We start from the raw sequence: 19,554 nt of genomic DNA on the forward strand, positions 1-19,554 counted from the left end.
CCTCACCTCCTTAATCTATTGCAATGTGTTTTTTTTTTTGCCTACCTGTTTCCTTTCCCTGTTATCGCTATATTGCAGAGTGATGACGTTGATACGTGCATGCGCCGTAACATCGTTAAATCCGGCAAGCCGAGACCCTGCCGGAAACATTCTTTGTTTATGTCGGGGCTGCGTCATTTCCTATTGTTGACGTCAGCCCCGACATCCCGCGGTGGTTAGGCAGATATTTCCCCCCCAAGAAGAGGCTTGACTAGTGAATTACACAGCAAAGAAGAAACTGTGGGCAGAAATAGAAATAAACGCGGAAGACCACAAGTAATATGGTGCGGATATAACTCGAGAAATCATTTTAAACGATCATCTGTAAAACAGTGAATAAACGAATGCAGTTAAAACAATAGCGCTCAATCGATTTACAACTATTTGTTCTTCAAAACAATATACATTGTTAAATTAGGACCGGAGGGTATACAACCGCTTTAAGGAAGGACTCTGGGGACTAAGGAAGGACTCTGGGGACTAAGGACTAAGGAAGGACTCTGGGGACTAAGGAAGAACTCTGGGGACTAAGGACTAAGGAAGGAATCTGGGTACTAAGGAATAAGAAAGGACTCTGGGGACTAAGGACTAAGGAAGGAATCTGGGGACTAAGGACTAAGGAAGGAATCTGGGGACTAAGGACTAAGGAAGGAATCTGGGGACTAAGGACTAAGGAAGGAATCTGGGGACTAAGGACTAAGGAAGGAATCTGGGGACTAAGGACTAAGGAAGGAATCTGGGTACTAAGGACGGACTCTGGGGACTAAGGACTAAGGAAGGACTCTGGGGACTAAGGACTAAGGAAGGAATCTGGGTACTAAGGACGGACTCTGGGGACTAAGGACGGACTCTGGGGACTAAGGACGGACTCTGAACCGCCGGCAAAGTGCCGCTGTAGCAGCGCTTTGCGGATGATTTTAACCCTTTTCAGATGCTAGCGGGGGTTAAAAGCGCCCGAAAAGAGCCGCAAAAACCACGGTAAAGTATCACTAAAAATAGCGCCGTTTTACCGCCCGGGTGCTTTCAGTGTGAAAGCAGCCTAAAGGTAAGTTTATTACGAAAGGAAATTCCACTTTACACTACAAGTGCAAACTACAAGGGCAAAGTGCACTTGAAATTGCACTGAAAGTGCACTTGGAAGTGCAGTCGCTGTAAATGTGAGGGGTAGATCTGAAATGAGGGGAAGCTCTGCTGATTTTATTATCCAATCATGTGCAAGCTAAAATGCTGGTTTTTTTTTCCTTGCATGTCCCCCTCAGATCTACAGTGACTGCACTTCCAAGTGCACTTTCAGTGCAATTTCAGGTGAACTTTGCACTTATAGGGCCAGATCCACATAGAAATGGACAGGCGCAGCGTATCAAAGATACGCTACGCCGCCGTATCTTACCTGGCTTTAAGTCGAATCCAGGAAGAATTTGCGCCGTAAGTTACGGCGGCGTAGTGTATTTCTGGCGGCGGATTTAATATTGGGCGGGTTGGGGGCGGGTTTCATTTAAATGAAGCGCGTCCCCGCGCCGAATGAACTGGGCATGCGTCGTCGCAAAATTTCCCCTCCGTGCATTGCGCTAAATTACGTCTATCCCTATTCACGGACGACTTACGCTAAAAAAACAAAATTCAAATTTCGACACGGGAACGACGGCCATACTTAACATGGCAAGTCTATGTATACGGCGCAAAATACCAGCTTTAACCACTTAACCACCAGCCGCCGTCTACAAACGGCGGCAAGGTGGTTGCTTAACTGGGGGTCGCCGTCCTGAAACGGCGCCCACCAGAAGCAGTAATGCGCGCCGCCTCGGGCGCGCACACAGAAAATTCTGTGCGCGCCGGGTCTATGAGACCCGGCGCTACACAGATCACGGTAACTGACCGGCAACGCCGGTCTTTTACCATGTGATCGCGCCGTCCAATGGCGGCGCGATCACAGGTAAACAAACCGGCGTCATCTGATGACGCCGGTTCCTCCCTCCTCTCGCTGTACCGATCGGTACAGTGTGAGAGGAGAGCGCGGATGGCAGCAGCAGTGTGGGATGGATCTGTGACTATTGCAGTCACAGATCCATCCATCCCTGCTCAGCCATCCCTGCATTAACCCCTGCAATACTCTGCCTTCCCTGCGCAATACTCTGCAATGCTCTGCCTTCCCTGCGCAATTACTCTGCAATACCCCCGCGCAATACTCTGCAAAACACCCGCGCAATACTCTGCAAAACACCCGCGCAATACTCTGCAAAACACCCGCGCAATACTCTGCAAAACACCCGCGCAATACTCTGCAAAACACCCGCGCAATACTCTGCAAAACATCCGCGCAATACTCTGCAAAACACCCGCGCAATACTCTGCAAAACACCCGCGCAATACTCTGCAATACCCCCGCGCAATACTCTGCAATATCCCCGTGCAATACTCTGCAATACCCCCGCGCAATACTCTGCAATACCCCCGCGCAATACTCTGCAATACCCCCGCTCAATACACTGCAATACCCCCGCGCAATACTCTGCAATACCCCCGCGCAATACTCTGCAGTACCCCCGCGCAATACTCTGCAGTACCCCCGCGCAATACTCTGCAATACCCCCGCGCAATACTCTGCAATACCCCCGCGCAATACTCTGCAATACCTCCGCGCAATACTCTGCAATACCTCCGCGCAATACTCTGCAATACCCCCGCGCAATACTCTGCAGTACCCCCTGCCAGTACTCTGCAGTACCCCCGCGCAATTCTCTGCAATACCCCCCGTGCAATACTCTGCAATACCCCCCGCGCAATACTGTGCAGTACCCCCCGCGCAATACTCTGCAATACCCCACGCACAATACTCTGCAATACCCCACGCACAATACTCTGCAATACCCCACGCACAATACTCTGCAATACCCCACGCACAATACTCTGCAATACCCCCCACACAATACTCTGCAATACCCCCGCACCATACTCTGCAATACCCCCCACACAATACTCTGCAATACCCCCCACACAATACTCTGCAATACCCCCCACACAATACTCTGCAATACCCCCCACACAATACTCTGCAATACCCCCGCACCAATACTCTGCAATACCCCCGCACCAATACTCTGCAATACCCCCGCACCAATACTCTGCAATACCCCCACACCATACTCTGCAATACCCCCGCACCAATACTCTGCAATACCCCCACACCAATACTTTGCAATACCCAGAAAATACTCTGGGGAAAAAAATGTGTTTTAACCACTTCCCGCCCACGTCATATGAGGTCCTTGACTTTGTGCAGGGATATCTAAATGATGCCTGCAGCTACAGGCATCATTCAGATATCATTTTTTTCAGCCGGCGATTCTCTACACCAGGGGTCTTGAATTAAAATTCAAGGAGGTCCGGTCACTAAAATTTTCTTTGGGCCGAGGTCCGAATCTCAAGTCCCCATTTTTCCCCATCACAGCGCCCCTTTATATCAGGTGCCCCCATCACAGCGCCCCTTTACATCAGGTGTCCCCATCACAGCACCCCTTTACATCAGGTGTCCCCATCACAGCACTCCTTTAAATCAGGGGTCCCCATCACAGCATCCCTTTAAATCAGGGGACCCCATCACAGTGCCCCTTTACATCAGGGGTCCCCATCACAGCACCTCTTTACATCAGGTGTCCCTATCACAGCACTCCTTTAAATCAGGGGTCCCCATCACAGCACCTCTTTACATCAGGTGTCCCTATCACAGCACTCCTTTAAATCAGGGGTCCCCATCACAGCACCTCTTTACATCAGGTGTCCCCATCACAGCATCCCTTTAAATCAGGGATCCCCATCACAGTGCCCCTTTACATCAGGTGTCCCCATCACAGTGCCCCTTTACACCAGGTGTCCCCATCACAGTGCCCCTTTACACCAGGTGTCCCCATCACAGCACCCCTTTACATCAGGTGTCCCCATCACAGTGCCCCTTTACACCAGGTGTCCCCATCACAGCACCCCTTTACATCAGGTGTCCCCATCACAGCACCCCTTTACATTAGGTGTCCCCATCACAGTGCCCCTTTACATTAGGTGTCCCCATCACAGTGCCCCTTTACATTAGGTGTCCCCATCACAGTGCCCCTTTACACCAGGTGTCCCCATCACAGTGCCCCTTTACACCAGGTGTCCCCATCACAGCACCCCTTTACATCAGGTGTCCCCATCACAGCACCCCTTTACATCAGGTGTCCCCATCACAGCGCCCCTTTACATTAGGTGTCCCCATCACAGTGCCCCTTTACACCAGGTGTCCCCATCACAGTGCCCCTTTACACCAGGTGTCCCCATCACAGCACCCCTTTACATCAGGTGTCCCTATCACAGCACTCCTTTAAATCAGGGGACCCCATCACAGTGCCCCTTTACATCAGGGGTCCCCATCACAGCACTCCTTTACACCAGGTGTCCCCATCACAGTGCCCCTTTACATCAGGTGTCTCCATCACAGTGCCCCTTTACACCAGGTGTCCCCATCACAGTGCCCCTTTACATCGGGTGTCCCCATCACAGCACCCCTTTACATCAGGTGTCCCCATCACAGCACCCCTTTACATCAGGTGTCCCCATCACAGTGCCCCTTTACATTAGGTGTCCCTATCACAGCACTCCTTTAAATCAGGGGTCCCCATCACAGTGCCCCTTTACATCAGGGGTCCCCATCACAGCGCTCATTTACATCAGGTGTCCCTATCACAGCACTCCTTTAAATCAGAGGTCCCCATCACAGCACCCCTTTACATTAGGGGTCCCCATCACAGCGCTCATTTACATCAGGCATTCCCATCAGAGTCCCTCTTTACATCAGCTGTCCCCATCAGAGTCCCCCTTAACATAAAATGTGCCCATCAGCGTGCCCCTTAACATAAAATAAGGGTCATACTGATGGGCACATTTTATGTTAAGGGACACTCTAATGGACAAGTTTTATGTTAAGGGACATCCTGATGGGCACATTTTATATGAAGGGGCACTCTGATGGGCACAAGAAAATGTGCCCCTTAACATAAAATCTGCCCATCAGAGTGCTCCTTAATACAAAAAGGGCCCATCAGTGTTGCTCTTAAAATAAAATATGCCCATCAGAGTGCTCCTTAACAATAAATGTTCCCATCAGCATGCCCCTTAACATAAAATAAGGGTCACGCTGATGGGCACCTTTTATGTTAAGGGGTACTCTGAGGGGCACATTTTATTTTAAGGGGCATGCTGATGGGTATATTTTTAATGTGCACACTGATGAGCATATTTTGTTAAGGGGCACACTGATGGACACATTTTGTTGTGCCCATCAGAGTGCCCCTTAACATAAAATATACCCATCAGCATACCCCTTAAAATAAAATGTGCCCATCAGAGTGCCCATTAACATAAAAGGTGCCCATCAGCGTGACCCTTATTTTATGTTAAGGGAAATGCTGATGGGAACATTTTTTGTTAATGGGCACTCTGATGGGCACATTTTATTTTAAGGGGTACGCTGATGGGTATATTTTATGTTAAGGGGCACTCTGATGGGCACAACAAAATGTGTCCATCAGTGTGCCCCTTAACAAAATATGCTCATCAGTGTGCACATTAAAAATATACCCATCAGCATGCCCCTTAAAATAAAATTCGTCCATCAGAGTGCCCCTTAACATAAAAAAAAGGTGCCCATCAGCGTGACCATTAATGACAGCACAATTACAAACAAATCTGCCCATTCGTGACAACTAATTATCTTGTCACATACCTTGCATGCTGCGCGATAAGGAGAGCCCGGGAAATGCGAGCAGCAGGGGGGCGGGGCGCGCGCGTGACGTCACGCCCCAATCTCGCAAGGAGAGCCAGGAGTGGACCCGCATGCAGCAGGGGGCGGGGCACGCACGTGACGTCACGCCCCTACCTCGCGGCCCGTGACTGCTTGTCTTCTCCGCTCTCAGCGTCACTGGTTGCTGGGGAAACCCGCGGCCCCAGCAAACCAACGCTGAAATTTAAAATGATAATGGCGGTCCGGGCAGAAGCGCCACCCGGGCCGGACTCGGACCGCGGGCCGCCATTTAGTGACGGCTGCTCTACACCATAAGAATGATCATGGCGGCTGTTCCGCCTCTTGATCGTTCTTACGGGAGGCAAAAAGGGACGTCCCCACTCCCTTCGCCCTCCGGTGCTTCTTCTGACTCACCGCTGCGATCGAAGCCAGGATCGTTTTTTTTCTTGTTTTTTTTCAGGCTTCCCAGCCTAGAGGTGAGATGTGGGGTCTTATTGACCCCATATCTCACTGTAAAGAGGACCTGTCATGCTATATTCCTATTACAAGGGATGTTTCCATTCCTTGTAATTGGAATAAAAGTGATCAAAACATTTATTTTTGGGGAAAAACGTGTCAAACTAAAATAAATTAAGTAAAATGAACAATAAAAATAAAAAATAAATATTTAAAGCGCCCCTGTTCCCGCGTGCTCGTATACAGAAGCGAATGTGTACGTAAGTCCCGCCCACATATGAAAACGGTGTTCAAACCACACATGTGGGGTATCGCTGCGAACGTTAGAGCGAGAGCAATCATTTTGGCCCCAGACCTCCTCTGTAACTAAAAACATGTAACCAGTAAAAACATTTAAAACGTCACCTATGGGGATTTTTAAGTAGCGAAGTTTGGCGCCATTCCACAAGCGTGTGCAATATTGAAGGTTGACATGTTGGGTATCTATTTACTCGGCGTAACTTCGTCTTTCATATTATGCAAAAACATTGGGCTAACTTTAATGTTTTTTTTTTTAAAAAGCACAAAACTGTTTTATTTCCCAAAAAAATGCGTTCGAAAAATTGCTGTGCAAATACCATGCGCGATAAAAAGTTGCAACGACCGCCATTGTATTCTCTAGGGTCTTTGCTAAAAAAGAATATATAATGTTTTGGGGTTCTATGTAATTTTCTAGCAAATAAATGATGATTTTTACATGTAGGAGAGGAATGTCAGAATTGGTCTGGGTGTTCCAGAACGCCTGATGGTGCTCCCTGCATGTCGGGCCTCTGTATGTGGCCACGCTGTGTAAAAGTCTCACACATGTGGTATCGGCATACTCGGGAGGAATAGCAGAATGTGTTTTGGGGTGTAATTTGTGGTATGCATATGCTGTGTGTGAGAAATAACCTGCTAATATGAAACTTTTGTGGAAAAAAAAAAAAAAAAAAAAAACCTTGATTTTGCAAAGAATTGTGGGAAAAAATGACAACTTCAAAAAACTCACCATGCCTCTTTCTAAATACCTTGGAATGTCTTCTTTCCAAAAAGGGGTCATTTAGGGGGTATTTGTACTTTTCTGGCATGTTAGGGTCTCAAGAAATGAGATAGGCCGTCAGTACTTCAGATGTGATCAAATTGATCAATTTTCAGTAATTGGTACCATAGCTTGTAGACCCTATAACTTTCACCCAGACTAAATAATATCCAAATTTTTTTTTTTTTTTTTACCAAAGATATGTAGCAGTATACATTTTAGGCCAAATTTATGAAGAAAAATTCATTTTTTGCAAAATCTTATAATAGAAATGAAGAAAAATTCATTTTTTTACAAAATTTTCGTTCTTTTTTCATTTATAGCGAAAAAAATAAAAACCGCAGAGGTGATCAAATACCACCAAAATAAAGCTCTATTTGTGGGAAAAAAAGGACAAAAATTTCATTTGGTTACAGTGTTGTATGACTGAGTTATTGTCATTCAAAATGTGAGAGCACCGAAAGCTGAAAATTGGTCTGGTTATTAAGGGTGTTTAAGTGCCCAGTTGTCAAGTGGTTAACTATACGCCGGAAAAAGCTGACTACAGACGACGTTAGAAAATGCGACGGCCACACGTACGTTCGTGGATCGTCGTAAATCGCTAATTTGCATACTTGACGCGGAAAACGACGCGAACTCCACCCAGCGGGCGCCAAAGTATTGCACCTACGATCCGAAGGCGTACGAAGCCGTACGCCTGTCGGATCGAACCCAGAAGCCGTCGTATCTTGGTTTGAGGATTCAAACTAAAGATACGACGCGGGAAATTTGAAAGTACGCCGGCGTATCAGTAGATACGCCGGCGTACTTGCTCTGTGAATCTGGCCAGTAGTTTGCACTTGTAGTGCAAAGTGGATAACTCCCAGTGTGTTTATGGACATATCTGTTCTGCAGTGCTTACTGGGTTGCTTTGAAACTGATCGACAGGTGCCGCGCAGTGCACTTGTGGGTTACCTGCACTGAGCCATAGACTTCTGTTATTACCTTTGGGTTTGGTGCCCTTTCAGAAAGTACACCACACTTGCAGGAAATAATAGAAGTTTATGGCAAAGTGCAGCTAACCTGCATGAATGCTGCAGATAAACTGCACCCTCGGTGTGGGTAACCCACAGCGCATCAGTGTGCAAGCAGCCTTAGGCCCCTTTCACATGATCAGTCTGACCCAACTGGACCCTCCATTCACCTCTATAGAGCGACAGATGTAAACGGACTTGTGTCCATTTACAACCGCCTTCCTCCAGTTCAATTCACCAAAATAAACAGAAGGGGATCTGTCCACTTCAGTCTGGTTGGATCAGATCACACGCCCATAGAGTAGAATGGGCAAAATACATGTCCACTCTGCATATGTGTTATCTTTTCCATTGTTTTGCATTGAAAGCTCATTTACATGAATGACATAATGCACAATGGAACTGGAAAGGTCTGAGATGGGCTAAATATCCATACTCTAGGCCAGTGGTTCTCAACCTGGGGGTCGGGACCCCCTTGGGGGTTAATTAAAGATTTGCCAGGGGTCACCAAATCCTGGGCTGTTCCTGAAGACCGCACCGCTCTCCCAGCCTTTTTGCGGCCGCCCAGCAAGGCCATCCCTGGAGCCTGTGGCTGCCCAGCTGGACTGTTCCTGGAGCCCGTGGCCGCCCACTCAGCCTCTTTGCAGGCGCTCATTCAGTTCACGGCATGGCTGGGGGGGCGGAGACTAGAGGTCAGCTGACTGGTGGGGAATGTGAAGTGGGAGTGGCTGCAGGAGACCCTATTTTCTGATTTTGGCATAGGTGTCACTGCTACAAGACACCACAAAGTCGGAGACACGGTGAGTAACACTACCTGCGATTATATTTGCCATTAAAAGAACTTAAAGCGGGGGTTCACCCTTAGAGGGCACTTTTCCCCTTAGATTCCTGCTCGTTTTTACTAGGGGAATCGGCTATTTATTTTAAAATATGTGCAGTACTTACCCGTTTACGAGATGCAGCCTCTCCGTCGCTTCCGGGTATGGGCTTCGGGAATGGGCGTTCCTTCTTGATTGACAGGCTTCCGAGAGGCTTCCGACGGTCGCATCCATCGCGTCACGATTTTCCGAAAGAAGCCGAACGTCGGTGCGCAGGCGCAGTATAGAGCCGCACCGACGTTCGGCTTCTTTCGGCTACGAGTGACGCGATGGATGCGACCGTCGGAAGCCTTTCGGAAGGCTGTCAATCAAGAAGGAACGCCCGCTCCCGAAGACCCATACCCGGAAGCGACGGAAGAAGATGCATCTCGAAAACGGGTAAGTACTGCTCATATTTTAATACAAATAGCCGATTCCCCTAGACCGAACGAGCAGGAAGCTAAGGGGAGAAATTTTTTTTTTTTTTACAAATGGGTGAACTCCCGCTTTAAGGAGCGCTAAATGTCTGCGGATTAGGGGAGCAAATTATTTTTCTTGGATGCTGATAACCCACGCTACAATTTTTTTTTTACTGTTAGGGGTCCCCACAACTGGGGGAATTGTATCAAGGGGTCAAGGCACTAGAAGGTTGAGAACCACTGCTCTAGGCACAGGCAAGGGTTATGATTCAGGATTAGGTTAAGTTGCATCATGTCAGTGACTTTAGTGTGGTGCTGCAGGATTTCTTTTAAAAATAGTGCCAGATCCTCCCACAAGCCCACACAGTGTACAATAAATTCCACATTATCATGCATCATTAACCGCTTGCCGACCATCCGCCGGCTCGGCTGCGCGAGATCACGTAATATTACGTCATCTCGCGAATCAGCCAATAGGGGCGCGTGCCCGCGGCCGGAGGCGCACGCACACGCCCCCCGCTCGCCCCTGGTCCCGACGCGTGGGCACCCGCGATCGCTTGTTACAGAGCGAGAACCGGAGCTGCGTGTGTAAACACACAGCTCCCGGTCCTGTCAGGGGGAGAAATGTATGAACAGCGATCAGTCATTTTCCCAAGTCAGTCCACCCCCCTTCAGTTAGAACACACCCAGGGAACATACTTAACCCCTTCCTCGTCCCCTAGTGTTAACCCCCTTCCCTGCCAGTGGCATTTTTATAGTAATCAATGCATTTTTATAGCACTGATCGCTATAAAAATGCCAATGGTCCCAAAAATGTGTCAAAAGTGTCCGAAGTGTCCGCCATAATGTTGCAGTACCGAAAAAAATCGCTGATCACCGCCATTACTAGTAAAAAAAAAATATTAATAAAAATGCCATAAAACTATCCCCTATTTTGTAAACGCTATAACTTTTGCGCAAACCAATCAATAAACGCTTATTGCGATTTTTTTTTTATGAAAAATATGTAGAAGAATACGTAACGGCCTAAACTGAGGGAAAAAAATGTTATATGTTTTTGGGGGATATTTATTATAGCAAAAAGTTAAAAATATAATTTTTTTTCAAAATTGTCGCTTTATTTTTGTTTATAGCGCAAAAAATAAAAACCGCAAAGGTGATCAAATACCACCAAAAGAAAGCTCTATTTGTGGGAAAAAAAGGGCGCCAATTTTGTTTGGGAGCCACATCGCACGCCCATGCAATTGTCAGTTAAAGCGACGCAGTGCCAAATCGCAAAAAGTGGCCCGGTCATTGACCAGCAATATGGTCCGGGGCTGAAGAGGTTAAAGTGCGCCCCTCAGTTTAATCATAAAGAACCCTTAAAGTTAAGAGATTATTTTCAGTTTAACAGAAAGGCTGTAAGACTGATGTATTCGTTTGGGTGAGGTTGACTGTTAATATATATATATTTTTTTAACTAATCCAAATTATACGAATATGTTAGACACAGCAGATCTCTGCTAAGACTACTCATGCAGAAAATGGAAAAGAAAGAACAATAGTGTTCTAGAACAGGGTCCGGTTTCTCTGAGATCAGGGTTGTGTCATAATAACCTTGGCTGTTAGTAGCTATTGATTCACATGGCAGAGGGACTCATGTGAAGTATGAGTATAAAACGTTCCCAGGAATACAGGAGAAAAGATAGCTTTGTTTAGGCTATCTGCTAAGGAACCCTGTTTGGATTTCTGAATGTAGCAAATATACATGTAATAGGGTGATTGCCATGACACTGTTGATTCTGAATTTTAATTCAAAAGAAGATTATAAACACCTCAGATGCAATTGGAATGCATTCAAAACTGCCTTTGCCCATTGTGATATTTGGGTTAGCGTGGAAACACCAGCCAGCCCTGTTGGTAAAAGATAAACAAAAACAACTTTTTTCAGCATGGAAAATTAAACAAAACAGTCCATACTCCTGGTACACAAAATACAGATTTGGCTCACCGCCTCTAAACTTGTGCCTAAACAGGGTTTCAAAATCCCTGCTTCAAGGCCCACAAAAAGGGTCAACAAAGCTCAGCAATGTCTCAGCCAGACAGTCCACAGACCTCTCACACAACTGTGTCTTGTTCCACTCAACACCCCAAAGACAACTGCTGGTGGCTTCTGCCCTTTTAAGGCCTCTCCTGCACTTGAGTTAACTCTTTCAGGACCAAAGCACCCATAGTCAGGGGTATTTACGTCGTTTGCATTCGGCTTTTTCCGGCGTATAGTTAAACCTGCTATTATGAGGCATACTCAATGTTAAGATTGGCCGTCGTTCCCGCCTCGCAGTTTGAATTTTTTACGTCGTTTGCGTAAGTCGTTCGCGAATAGGGATTTGCGTAGAATGACGTCACTCGTCGTAAGCATTGGCTTGTTCCGGTTTAATTTCGAGCATGCGCACTGGGATACCCCCAAGGACGGCGCAGTTAAAAAAAAATGTTGTTTACGTCAGGTCACAACGTATTTACATATCACAGATATTTGAATGGCGCACCATTACGCCGCCAAAGATACACTACGCCGCCGTAACTTACGGCGCGCATTCTTTGTGGATTTGAAAAAAAAAAAGATAAGTTACGGCGAGGTAGTGTATCGTAGATACGCTACGCCCGGCGGATTAATGCGCCGTTGTACGTGGATCTACCCCAAAGTGTTGTTGGAAGCAGGACTGTTTCCCTATTGCTACGCCTGAATCTGCTATTTCTCCTTTTACTTCAACTCTTCTATCACCACAAAGTTTTATTGTTTTTACCCGGCTAGGTAATAAAGAACACAGAAAAAGATACCTGTCGTGGACATTCCGTTACTGTTACATTCACCATACACTCCTAGATGGCGGAGGAGCCATGAGGTAACATGCCACCCAAAACAAACCAGCAACTCCTTCCGGGGTAGTGCTACAATGGGGACACATATCTCCTATTCAGGAACCCATCCCTGATGTCCTGTACACCATATACACAAATCCTCATGGTGGAATAATGACTGCTATACTATCACAACTCTGTAGTTCCCTGAGGCCTGTGTGCGATTTCTGCATTTACATTTGGAATTTGCAAGCTAAGTAGATCAAAGTCTACCTTTCAATCAAGATATTTTACTCTGAATAAATTAGTTATATGTAGGGTTAAGCGAACCCGAACTGTAAAGTTCGGGTTCGGTACGGACTTTGGGTTTTTTTTTGCTCCCGAACCCGAATAATTGGAAAAAGTTCAGGTTTGGGTTCGGAGTTCGGGTATGTTTTGGCGCGCTGCACGGCAGCCAATCGCCATTTGTTTTACTACTGTGACTGGGAACTGATCACAGCCATGCCTACTTATGGCATGGCTGTGATTGGTCAGTGCAGCATGTGACCCATCATGTGACCAGCCTCTATATTAGATAGAGGCTCACAGCACAGATTGTCACTCTACTTTAGTTATGATAGGGAGAGGTTGCTGCTGCTGCTGCTGCTTAGGGACAGTGTCAGAGAGCTGTATCCTGCTTCAGAAATCTAAACAGGCACACTTTATTTCTTTGATATCCGCATCATCTTATGGTTCCTGGCTCGTCACTGTGCTTTAGTTATCATAGGGAGAGGCTGCTGCTGCTTAGGGACAGTGTCATTTAGGTGTATCCTGCTTCAGAAATCTCAACAAGCACACTTTATTTCTTTGATATCTGCATCATCTTATGGTTCCTGGCTCGTCACTGTGCTTTAGTTATCATAATGAGAGGCTGTTGCTGCTTAGGGACAGTGTCATTTAGGTGTATCCTGCTTCAGAAATCTCAACAAGCACACTTTATTTCTTTGATATCTGCATCATCTTATGGTTTATGGCTCGTCACTGTGTTGTAGCTATGGTAGGGACAGGCTGCTGTTGTTGATTGAGGGACAGTATCAGAGAGGTGTATCCTGCTTCAAAAATCTAAACAAGCACTCTTTATTCCTGTGACATCTGCTGTGCTTCATATAGTTTAGGAATTTTGTTCAGCTATAGAGACAGCAATCTATAGGTGACTCTGTATATTTCAACAGCACTGCACCTGCCACCACCTGTGCACCTGTGATATACTGTGTGTGTGTCCAGTACATAGTTCAGGGACAGGTTCCAGAAATTTTCCTATAGGGACAGCAATCTATAGGTGACTCTGTATATTTCAACTGCACCTGCCACCACCTGTGCACCTGTGATATACTGTGTGTGTCCAGTACATAGTTCAGGGACAGGTTCCAGAAATGTTCCTATAGGGACAGCAATCTATAGGTGACTCTGTATATTTCAACAGCACTGCACCTGCCACCACCTGTGATATACTGTGTGTGTGTCCAGTACATAGTTCAGGGACAGGTTCAAGATATTTCCTATAGGGACAGCAATCTATAGGTGACTCTGTATATTTCAACAGCACTGCACCTGCCACCACCTGTGCACCTGTGATATACTGTGTGTGTGTCCAGTACATAGTTCAGGGACAGGTTCCAGATATTTCCTATAGGGACAGCAATCTATAGGTGACTCTGTATATTTCAACTGCACCTGCCACCACCTGTGCACCTGTGATATACTGTATGTGTCCAGTACATAGTTCAGGGACAGGTTCCAGAAATGTTCCTATAGGGACAGCAATCTATAGGTGACTCTGTATATTTCAACTGCACCTGCCACCACCTGTGCACCTGTGATATACTGTGTGTGTCCAGTACATAGTTCAGGGACAGGTTCCAGAAATGTTCCTATAGGGACAGCAATCTATAGGTGACTCTTTATATTTCAACTGCACCTGCCACCACCTGTGCACCTGTGATATACTGTGTGTGTGTGTGTCCAGTACATAGTTCAGGGACAGGTTCCAGATATTTCCTATAGGGACAGCAATCTATAGGTGACTCTGTATATTTCAACAGCACTGCACCTGTCACCACCTGTGCACCGGTGATATACTGTGTGTCCAGTACATAGTTCAGGGACAGGTTCCAGATATTTCCTATAGGGACAGCAATCTATAGGCGACTCTGTATATTTCAACAGCACTGCACCTGTCCTCTGTGATATACTGTCTGTGCAGTACATTGTTTAGAGGTAGGTTCCTGCTTCTTGCTATAGGTAGAGAAATATATAGGTGAATCTCTGCCTATTTCACCAGCACTCTACCTGTCCCCTGTGATATACTGTCTGTGCAGTACATTGTTTAGGGCTGGGTTCCTGCTTCTTGCTATAGGTAGAGAAATATATAGGTGAATCTCTGCATATTTCACCAGCACTCCACCTGTCCCCTGTGATATACTGTCTGTGCAGTACATTTTTTAGGGGGTAGGTTCCTGCTTCTTGCTATAGGTAGAAAAATATATAGGTGAATCTCTGCCTAGTTCACCAGCACTCTACCTGTCCCCTGTGATATACTGTCTGTGCAGTACATTGTTTAGGGCTGGGTTCCTGCTTCTTGCTATAGGTAGAGAAATATATAGGTGAATCGCTGCCTATTTCACCAGCACTCCACCTTTCCCCTGTGATATACTGTCTGTGCAGTACATTTTTTAGGGGTAGGTTCTTGCTTCTTGCTATAGGTAGATAAATATATAGGTGTCAGGGAATTCCCGTAAGACGCTTTGCACATAGACGTGCGCAAGCGCATAGTCTTTGCCATAGAAAGGCTCACAGATGCGCGCATGCGCGCCAGAGCTCCCAATTGCGGGCACGCATGCGCACAGATGCGGGCACGCGCGCACACGTACGAGCCTAATTCAGTTTGGCGCCAGACAGCCTATTTAAAGGGTGTCTGGGCTCTTGTGCCCTTGCTGACTGATCTTCAGCTTGTTTCTGTAATCCTGCTTGATCCTGTATGTTTTCCCAGTATTCTGACCCGGCTCCGTTCCTGACTCTGGCTCTGTCTACGATTCGGTACCTCACTGCCCGCTTGCTGACGAACCTGGCTATCCCTGAGACCTTGCTCCTGTCTATGCCCCTGGTCACTGTTAACCCTCGGTTACCTGCCTGGCTTTCACCTGTTCATGCGCAACTCATCACGGACTACTCCAGGCCGCTGAACCCTGCCAAGCTGTTCTCCCGGGACCCCCGGCTCCAGGCACTCGTGTCCCTCCTGTCCTTCGGCTTCCTCTGTTCCACCTTCAGCGGAGCCAGGACAGGAGATATAAGAGAGGCCGACCTCATCAATTCAGTCTCCCATCCGATCCCTGACAATAGGTGAATCTCTGCCTAGTTCACCAGCACTCTACCTGTCCCCTGTGATATACTGTCTGTGCAGTACATTGTTTAGGGCTAGGTTCCTGCTTCTTGCTATAGGTAGACAAATATATAGGTGAATCTCTCCCTATTTCACCAGCACTCCACCTGTCCCCTGTGATATACTGTCCGTGCAGTACATTTTTTAGGGGTAGGTTCCTGCTTCTTGCTATAGGTAGAGAAATATATAGGTGAATCTCTGCCTAGTTCACCAGCACTCTACCTGTCCCCTGTGATATACTGTCTGTGCAGTACATTGTTTAGGGCTGGGTTCCTGCTTCTTGCTATAGGCAGAGAAATATATAGGTGAATCTCTGCCTATTTCACCAGCACTCCACCTGTCCCCTGTGATATACTGTCTGTGCAGTACATTTTGTAGGGGTAGGTTCCTGCTTCTTGCTATAGGTAGAGAAATATATAGGTGAATCTCTGCCTAGTTCACCAGCACTCTACCTGTCCCCTGTGATATACTGTCTGTGCAGTACATTGTTTAGGGCTGGGTTCCTGCTTCTTGCTATAGGTAGAGAAATATACACAGGTGAATATCTGCCTATTTCACCAGCATTCCACCTGTCCCCTGTGATATACTGTCTGTGCAGTACATTTTTTAGGGGTAGGTTCCTGCTTCTTGCTATAGGTAGAGAAATATATAGGTGAATCTCTGCCTATTTCACCATATTACACTATTTTTGTATTTAAAATGTCTCAAAATTAGGACAAGACCCTAAATTTGAGAAATATGAGGAAAACGTCAAATAAGGGACGTGGCCGCAGTCGTGGTGCTGCTGGTGGAGCTCCTGTTACAGGGAGAGGACGTGGTCGATCTGTGCCAGCTACAAGCACAAGTGAAACACCTTTCTCAGGTGCGAATAGCCGACAGAGCCTGCAGCGGTATTTGGTCGGTCCTAATCCAGCTCTACGAATGTTGAGGCCAGGAGCAGAACAGGCGGTAGTAGATTGGGTTGCTGACAGTGCCTGCAGTTCCTTCACATTGTTTTCCAACCAGTCTTGTGCTGAAAGTTCAGAGTTGGCGCCTGCAGCCGATGTCCACCATCAGTCTTTCACCTCACCCCCTTGCAAATCAGCCAAGTAGTCTGAGCCCCAAAGCATGCAGCAGTCTCTTCTTCTTTTTGATGAGTCTGTTAGCATTTTTTCCGAGGGCCATCCACCTAGCCCAGCCCCAGAAGGGGAAGAGATTGAGTGCACCGATGCCCAACCACTTATATTTCAAGATGAGTACATGGGGGGACCATCACAGCACGTCTTGGATGATGATGAAACACAGTTGCCAAGTGCTGGTGCTTTTGCAATTGTGCAGACCGACAAGGAGGGCAGTGGTGAAGACTGGGTGGAAGATGATGTGCAGGACGATGAGGTCCTCGACCCGACATGGAATCAACCTCATGCAGGTGACCCGTGTAGTTCGGAGGAAGAGGCGGTGGTCACACAGAGCCACCAGCACAGCAGAAGAGGGAGCAGGGTGCCAAAGCAGAGCGTCCGTCCCCTAGACAGTACGCCTGCTACTGCCCAACGCAGCAAGGGACCGAGCACACCAAAGCCAGGTCCAAGGAGTTCCCTAGCGTGGCAGTTCTTCACACAATGTGCTGATGACAAGACACGCGTGGTTTGCACGTTGTGCAATGAGAGCCTGAAGCGAGGCATAAACGTTCTCAACCTGAGCACAACCTGCGTGACCAGGCTTCTAAGTGCAAAGCATGAGCTGCAGTGGAGTAGACACCTCAAAAACCAAGAAAGGTCTCTGGCTCCTCCTGCTTCCTCTTCTGCATCAGTCTCGGGCCTCTCTGCCTCTTCATCCACCTCTGTAGTGACAGTGCCACCTGCCACCCCTCAATTAGAGGACCGGCAAGCAACACTACCACCTGGGTCACCAAACATCTCCACAATGTCCCATGGAAGCATTCAGCTCTCTATCTCCCAAACATTGGAGCGTAAGAGGAAGTACCCCTCTACCCACCCGCGATCCCTGGCCATGAATGCCAGCATTTCAAATTTTCTGGCCCTTGAAATGCTGTCATTCCGTCTGGTGGAGACGCAGAGTTTTAAAAGCCTGATGGCATTGGCTGTCCCACAGTCCGTCGTGCCCAGCCGCCACTACTTTTCCAGGCGAGCCATCCCTTCCCTGCACAACCAAGTGGGGGACAAAATCAGGTGTGCACTGTGCAACGCCATCTGTGCCAAGGCCCACCTAACTACGGATACGTGGACCAGTAAGCACGGTCAGGGACGTTATATCTCCCTAACAGCGCACTGGGTAAATGTAGTGGCGGCTGGATAGCAGTTGGGCGCATGTCCTTCCACCACCGAGGATTGCAGGGCTTCCTCATCCTCTACCGCCTCCTCATCCAGTCAGCGTAACAAATTCACCACCAACTTCAGCACAGCCATGGGTAAACGCCAGCAGGCAGTTTTAAAACTTTCCTGTTTGGGGGAAAAACTGCACACCGCGCAGGAGTTGTGGAGGGACATGGAACAACAGACCGATGAGTGGTTGGTGTCAGTGAGCCTCAAGCCAGGCCTGGTGGTGTGCGATAACGGACAAAATCTCGTAGCAGCTCTGGGCCTAGCCGGTTTGACGCACATCCCTTGCCTGGCGCATGTGCTGAATTTGGTGGTGCAGAGTTTCCTGAAAACTTACCCCGATATGCCACAGCTGCTGCAGAAAGTGCGGGCCGTCTGTGCGCACTTTCGGCGTTCTCACCCTGCTGCTGCTCGCCTGGCAGCGCTGCAGCGTAACTTCGGCCTTCCCGCTCACCGCCTCATATGTGATGTGCCCACAAGGTGGAACTCCACCTTGCACATGCTGGCCAGACTGTGCGAGCAGCAGCAGGCGATAGTGGAGTTCCAGCTGCAGCACGCACGCGTGAGTCGCTCTGCGGAACAGAACCACTTTACCACCAATAACTGGGCCTCCATGCGAGACCTGTGTGCCTTGTTGCGCTGTTTTGAGTACTCCCCCAATATGGCCAGTGCCAATGACGCCGCTCTCAGCGTGACTATCCCAGTTCTATGCCTTCTTGAAAAAACGCTACGGGCGATGATGGAAGAGGATGTGGCACAGGAGGAGGAGGAGGAGGAATCGGGATAATTTCCAAGGCTTTCAGGGCAGTCATTCACAAGTGGCTCCGAGGGTGGGTTCGTGCACCAACAAAGGCCAGGTACACAATTGTCCAGCAAGGGCACAGTTCTGGAGGATGATGCGGTGGAGGATGAGGAGGAGGAAGACATGGAGGAGGAGGAGGAACCATGTTCACAGCAGGATGGCATCCAGACCAGCTCATGGCCATTACTGGTGCGTGGCTGGGGGGATACAGAGGACACAGATGATACACCTCCCACAGAGGACAGCTGTTCGTTGCCTCTGGGCAGCCTGGCACATATGAGCAATTAAATGCTGCAGTGTTTCCGCAACGACCGGCATGTTTCGCACATTATAACAGGTGCTGATTACTGGGTGGCCACGCTGCTGGATCCCCGTTACAAGGACAATGTACCGTCCTTAATCCCCTCACTGGAGCGTGAACGCAAGATGCGCGAGTACAAGCGCACGCTGGTAGACGCGCTGCTGGTGCAATTCCCACCTGGCAGCGTAGGCACAGTGGAAGCAGAAGGCGAAGGCAGAGGAGGAGGAAGAGGTCGCCAACGCAGCAGGGGCACCGCCAGCACC

This window comes from Rana temporaria, chromosome 5 (assembly GCF_905171775.1).
Source record: "Rana temporaria chromosome 5, aRanTem1.1, whole genome shotgun sequence".
NCBI lineage: Eukaryota > Metazoa > Chordata > Amphibia > Anura > Ranidae > Rana > Rana temporaria.